This window comes from Hibiscus syriacus, unplaced genomic scaffold (genome assembly GCF_006381635.1).
Source record: "Hibiscus syriacus cultivar Baekdansim isolate YM2019G1 unplaced genomic scaffold, ASM638163v2 tig00110121_pilon, whole genome shotgun sequence".
Taxonomy (NCBI): domain Eukaryota; kingdom Viridiplantae; phylum Streptophyta; class Magnoliopsida; order Malvales; family Malvaceae; genus Hibiscus; species Hibiscus syriacus.
This window is the reverse complement of record NW_024062597.1, coordinates 461,448-468,357: the sequence shown is the minus strand read 5'-3', so window position 1 is coordinate 468,357 and position 6,910 is coordinate 461,448. Positions and strand designations below refer to the sequence as shown.

The window sequence follows — 6,910 nt, the reverse complement described above, 5'->3', positions numbered from 1 at the left end:
AGAAGTTGGAGGTCTCATTAAAAACTCCCTTCGATTCTTCCACATACTTAGAAGTATGTTGAAGAACAAGGAAGAGGAAAAGAGTGCCTCATATTTATTAATATATACTAATACATGAGGTAACACCAAACCCACATACGGGAATAAACACCAATACAACCCATATCACTAGAAATCTTACATCGTCAACCAAAAGCCCTAAATCCCTCAAGATGTAAGATAACATAACAACAACAAAAACCAACAATTAAACCACAAACTTAAAAACGCCTCTGAATACAGCAGCCGAACAATCACAACCCAATTGGAGGATCAAGATCTAAAGAAATATCGCATCTTCAGGAACCCAAGAATTAGGTTTGAAGGAAGGATCAACTTCATGCACCAAGATTTTGAATAAATGATCCCCGACCTTCACTCCAACAACTCATTAATTCTCACTTGAGCGTTTGTGAGTATTTTTGATTTTAGCCCGATCAAAAGACGAAGGGAACTCACAACTGTTATCGATTGCTATTAACTTGCCCCACTTAGTAGCTATGTTTTTGAAAGTATCCCAATTCCAAGCGTGAAAGGAATACCTTCGCAAACTAGCCAAACGCGCGGCTCTCCACCACAAGGCTCTCAGACCAAGTTTCCACTCTGGAAAACCATTCTGCAAGAGTTTCTACTTTTCATCTTCACGCATCTCAACGAATTAGAATCTTCAAAAACCATTAGAACTACATTTCCAGCAGCTCTCATAAGCGTGAAACCCGCTAGTCCTTTGGCTTGTATTTGGTTAGCAAGATTACCAATCTTGATAAAGTTCTTGCACCACCCCACAAGACAGTTAGACAACACATGAAGTTATCTGCGTCCACACACCCTCACTTCACATGTTTAATTGTCGGAAAAACTTCCAGCCCCGACTTACTATGAACAACTTTCGAGGACTTTCGCCAGTAAGACTGTCGGGGTTATGTTTAGCCAAAGAGACTCTAATTTTGTTGCCGTAAATATGATAACCATTCATCTTAGAAATCGATGTCCTTGCTTCTTCAATTGTAGCAAAGCGCGAATAACCCAAAACGAACCCCATTCGAGTTTCTTTTTTTGGGAATGAAGGCATCAATAACTTGACCATGTGAGCCAAATATGGATGCAAGTTTCTTCCAATGGATCTTCTCTGGAAGGTTTTCGATAAAATCGTGTAACAATCCTTTATGGACCCATGCGAAAATGGTTGGCCTTCTTTCGACCGATTATAAAACCATTTCTTCTTCTTCCCACCACTTCGGAAAATTTTGCATCGGAATACCCTTTCGAATAGATCTCCTTGGCTCCACCATGATCAACATTAGCGACTGGAAGCGTTGGTGTTGCATGAACAAAGACAGCTTTCCGTTCCTATTTTCCCTTCTTGTGAGCATTTCTTCAAAGGACTGGATGATAGTGGATTTTCACCCGACTCGCCGAAAATGATCCCGAATTTGTTGATTTTGGGTTGAAGGAGAGTGTCTGTAAGTGGTGCCGTCGGACTCAACTATCCAACCCGCCTCAGTGCCAAGGCTGCCAAAACATCGTTCTTAGCAGCATTCGGTGGAATAGAGAAGTTACCAAACTGTCTCAATCCGGCCAACAAGCGTCTGGTAAAAACTCTTTTTGCGGTTTCCGTAACCTTGTCCTCTCCTTTTCATTCTCATTTTACGATTGTCCTTACCGGAGTAAGATGAAGAGGCTGCACCAGCGGATCCAGATTTCTTGAGAAGACTGCCTCGTGGAACTGCATTTTCCTTCATTTTAAATCGTTAACCCGCTTATTCAACTCTGCCACTAATGCTTTAAGAGCCTTCACTTTCGCTTCTAATTCCTTGGCAGACTCCAGGGGGATATCACCAACTGCAACACGGCAGTCTGGTTCAAGGGAGATGAGAACTCCTAGACGATGAAGGGAGGAACAATAGGAGGCCTCACGGAGGAAGCAGCCACGCACCAGCTGAGTCAAACCCTCGAAGTTGGCTGGGTTGAGACGTTGGATGGGGTTCCATGGTGAATACTCAGCTGTACACCACTGCTCGACACAAGAGAAGACGGGATTAGGTCACGTTTAGGCACTGCGCTGGGTGAGTGGCGGAGGCGAACTCGGACGGCTGGAGGCTTCGAAAATCTGCAAAGGACGAGTGTAGATCTGCGACTAAAGACAGCGTTTTTCGCAAATGCAAGTCCAGATCTGTATTCACCGTGAGCAGACGACCATCCTAGGAAAAAGCGGCGTCAAACGGTGGTCAGAGTGTGGCGGCGGACGGCGGCAGCAGACGGCGGGCGGCGGCAGCGGCCAGCGGGCAACAGACGAATGAGACAACACTTTTAAATTTAAAAACACCTGGGCCCTAGAGAGATGGACTGCTGCAATGATATTACGAAAATTGCAGATTTACCTTGTTTACTTCATCAGCGCAGCTCACCATCTGCTTTGCCGATGAAAGGAATGGAAATTTATCATCAAGTGCATCATAGCTCTATCAAATGCATTCATGAACTGCAAAGCCAAATGCAAAGGGAAAAGTTTAGGTAAAGATTGCATGGGAGGAGCAAAGCACTCCTGAATGGAGAAAGATAAAAAAGTAAGATACAACAATGATTAATAGTGAAGAAAGTTCAGTTCATAAAATAGATTATAATGATGCCTTCAAAGTTAAAAAGGCAGGTGAGCAGTGTTTGTGTTTCCACAATTATCTACCCAGTGGAAATAATGCACGGAAACTTTAAGAAATTCTTAACAATGAAAATGACCATGGACCTTGTATCTTAAGTGATCGGTATCCACCAGGTTCCACTGTCTTGTGCACTTTTCGTAACTCCACCCATTGCCTTCTCTCGGAAAGTCAATCCATTCAGGATGGCCAAACTGTACAAACATGCAGAAGAGATATCTACTAAACTTATTGTTAAAAGAGAAAAACAAGCCCTTATATTAGAAAATTTCCCTCTAGTCATGTATAGCCCATCACTCCTTTTTTCTTTCTTTTTTTGTCTTTTTTACTTAAATGGACTGGGCATATCTTCATCGGTTCATTCTACTTTCCTAGACTTAATATTTCTCCAATATCCACCCAGATAAAATATTGTAATGTCCAGTATGAAAAGTTGAGCCAGAATGTTTACCTCGTTTCCCATAAAATTAAGGTAACCCTCTCCTCCTAATGCCATAGTGATACAATGTATCATCTGCAAAAGAAATTTTAAATAAAGGAAAAATGTTAGGGGTGAGAAAGTAACAAATAATGAATTAAAAAAGAAAATGATCCACGCTGACGCAAAATATGATGGCTGAATAAAATAATCAAAGTTCCATATTTGCAGTTTTCATAACAACACATGGATTCATGGTTGCTGTAATTCATCAAGGAAAGACATTAAGGAAACAACAGAGAAAAGTCTATATAAGTTTTGAGTTAGCACCAACCTTGTGAAGTGCAATCCCTCTCTCAATGGCAGGAGAAGCATCTGTTAAACATGACATGCCGGAGTACATTCTTTGTCCATCAGGAAAAATGCTATTGTCTTGTCACCAACAATAGACTGCACCAAAAAAGAGTGGTATCAGAGAAACGTGACAAATGGCAAAATATACAAACAATTAAAGGAAAGGAATCAGTAAGAAGTGCCAATGTGGTGTCAGATTCAGGGAAGGAGATCGGCTATGATTAACCATTTATGATTTGCATCCTTTCAGGCTTTGCTTCGAGATAGAGGAGAAAAGAAAGAGGACAGTAAGCATTTTATTGCTCAAGCGTTCTTTATGTTATATCTCTTTTTGTCATCATCCAAAAGAAAGAAAAACGAAGTCCAAAGGAAAAGAAATTCTGGTGTCTCATGAAGAAATGATTTAACTAAATTTAGAAATAGATTGGTGAGAAAAACAATTCCTCGCTGTTTATACCTGATCATGACTTTCAGCATAGGATATACACTTCTCAGTGTGTCTCCTATTTGTCAAGTTCCAGGATAAATCCTTCATTAACCACTGTCATCATTCTTATTCTTCAAGTAATCAATCCACTTGTCAGGGATGGCCATTGCTAGCCGGTAATCAAAACCAATTCCCCCTTCATAGACAGGCCTACCAAGTCCAGGCATACCGGAAACATCTTCAGCAATTACAGTTGCATCCGGCAAGATGCTATGTATCAGAGAATTGGCCAGCATTAAATAAACAACAGCATCAACATCAGTAGCCTCGTTGAAATACTCGTTGTAATTCCCTGTGAATGCCATGTTGATACCGTGGTGATGATACAACATGGAGGTCACTCCATCAAACCTAAACCGTCAAATTTGAACTCCTCAAGCCACCACCTCAAGTTTGAAAGGAGGAAGCGAAGGACTTCCCAATTACCATAATTAAACAGCCGACTATCCCATAACTTGTGGTAACCTTTTTCTCCAGTGTGAAAATATGATTCCTGTGAACTTTGGCCAACATCAAAGCCATTGAGTCCATCAGTGACATTGTTACTTGCATGGCTGTGAACAACATCCATTAAGACCTGTAGACCTAAGCTGTGAGCTTTATCAATTAAATATTTGAGGTCCTCAGGAGTTCCAGATCTACTACTTGCAGAAAAAAAGTTCGTAACATGGTATCCAAACGATGCATAGTAGGAGTGCTCCATTACAGCATCAATTGTACAGTATTATAATTATTTGCCTTAATTCGGGGTAAAACTTCATCAGCAAATTCTCTGTATGAACTAATACGTGGTTCTGAACTACTCATTCCAACATGTGCTTCATATATTCTTGGGGCTTTAGGTTTTGGAGGACGAGGGTACTTAAACTCATACCTGCATTATCAATGAAGAGTACATTAAAAGGAACAATTTCTAGATCACATGTATTAAAATTACAAAATCAGCAATATCAAAAGAATAAGGCAGCAAGTTTCCAATCTCAAGCAATATCAAATGATTTCAGTAATGGTCTTTAAATTATGGATTAAAAGAATACGCAAGTACTACAATGTCCAGAACCCTGCACCACACTGTTGTTCTTCTTCTTCTTTCCCTTTTTGGGCCTAGACACAACACTTTTGTTGACTACTAACTATGTTTCTTTTATATTAAATGAAATCATGAGTAAAAATATAAATAAAATAAAATCTGAAGAAACTGCACCTTTCTGAAGGTGGAGGATCCCAATGCACGCCGTCATATGGTGCTCCAAATGTATTAGGGTCTACAGTGGCATACTTAACCCAAGCAGGAATCCTATCTACCCAAACTCCATCACCATGCTTGAATCTGAACTTGACTCTTGAATTATGAGGAATAGCAGGGTTTCCCTCATAATCCGGAACTTTTATGCTCCAAACGCCAAATTGATTTTTTTCCATCTGGTGGTTGGAACCATCCCATCCATTAAAATCTCCAACAACTTGAGCTTCCCTGAATGATGCAAAAAACTCTAACTAAGCAACAGATATATGTAGCTTGCTAGTACCAAAAGTTAGTATATTTGTGTTTCAGAAACCAAAAACTTACTGAGCAGCAGGAGCCCACTCACGGTAGACAATTCCATCGTCGTCTTTGTTAAATCCGAATTTCAAATAACCTATAAAAGAGGGTAAAAGACAGATTTCATTTGAACATTCGCATATGAGATACTGATTTAACTACTTAGCAAGAAACTTCATCATCGAAATAGCCTTTGATAAAAGCAAATCAATAAGCGGATGGCATTTAAATGACCTTTTGCAAATTCCTCCAACCCTCCCTCGTACTTTTCAAAGAGAGTGTTCTGATCCACATATTTCTTAATTCTATATTGAAAGTGATCTTTAAATGGTCGGAGTGCAGTATCAACATCGAAGATACGGATGTGTTCTGCTTCTTCCTCGGAGGTTGTCATCGTTGAAGTATCCTGAACTATAACAGCTGATATTGGGGAACCATAGCTGACCTAGAGGGGAAAGTAGAGCAGAGAAGATGAGTTATTCAACACCAAAACACTTACGATTCCATTTCCGTATATGACACCAAAGATAGCCAAGGATTTCAATCAATTTTACATTTCATCGTGCGAGAAATTAGAAATACGTTCACTAGCGCTGATTAGGACTAATATTTATGAAAATTAAAGAAATCGTACCCTTCGATACAAGGAGTTGCAGGGAAATAAATGTCGCCGTAACAAATTTTGGGATCCACGACTATACTCAGCGGCTAGTTGTTTGGCAAGTTGATGATTAGTTGTTGAACGCTGGGGAAACATAAACAAGTTAAACAGCCGTCGGAGTAGAAACGACATGCAAATGATCAAGTATTTTAAGAAATTAGAGTAAAAAGAAAAGACTGAACTAATATTACGAAAGAGCGATTGTTGTTGGATGAAGGTGAGAAAGATCGAAAAGCAGAAGGCGTAGCGAGAAGACTCAAGGAAGCCATCATCTTTGTGAATCCAAGATCCAGCCTCTCAAGCAAAGCTCAGCTCCATTGTCTCTTTTAAGCAAAGAATGGTTTAAACAGAGAGCAAAGCATAAACACAAATGATCAGCATTAGCTCCAAATCCCATATTTATTTAATGGAATAAAAATCTAGGCCGTTGGTTATTCAACGAAAAATAAGCAAAATTAGTTTTGTTAATTCAGCAGAAAAACAAGTGCTGCAGTTGAAATGGTGATCGACTTGCCTTCCGAAAGAGACAAAGCATATGCTCACACGTTGCGATTCAGCCGCCCGTTAAAATTCCAGGATTTATTATAAAAATCAAAAGGGTAAACTACTCTACTGGTCACTAATGTATTGTTTTCGTTTTCACCACTGATATTTTAAAAGTCACAAATCGATCATTAACGTTATCGTTTGTTACAAATTGACCACTCACCGCTAATAGGCGTGACAGAAAACACATGTAGACTGTTAACAG

At 39.8% G+C, this 6,910-nt stretch overlaps 1 pseudogene; it reads right to left on the bottom strand.

The window, feature by feature from the left end:
* Window positions 1-1,777: 1,777 nt before the first annotated feature.
* Window positions 1,778-6,681, bottom strand: LOC120215487 (annotated as a pseudogene).
* Window positions 6,682-6,910: the final 229 nt, after the last annotated feature.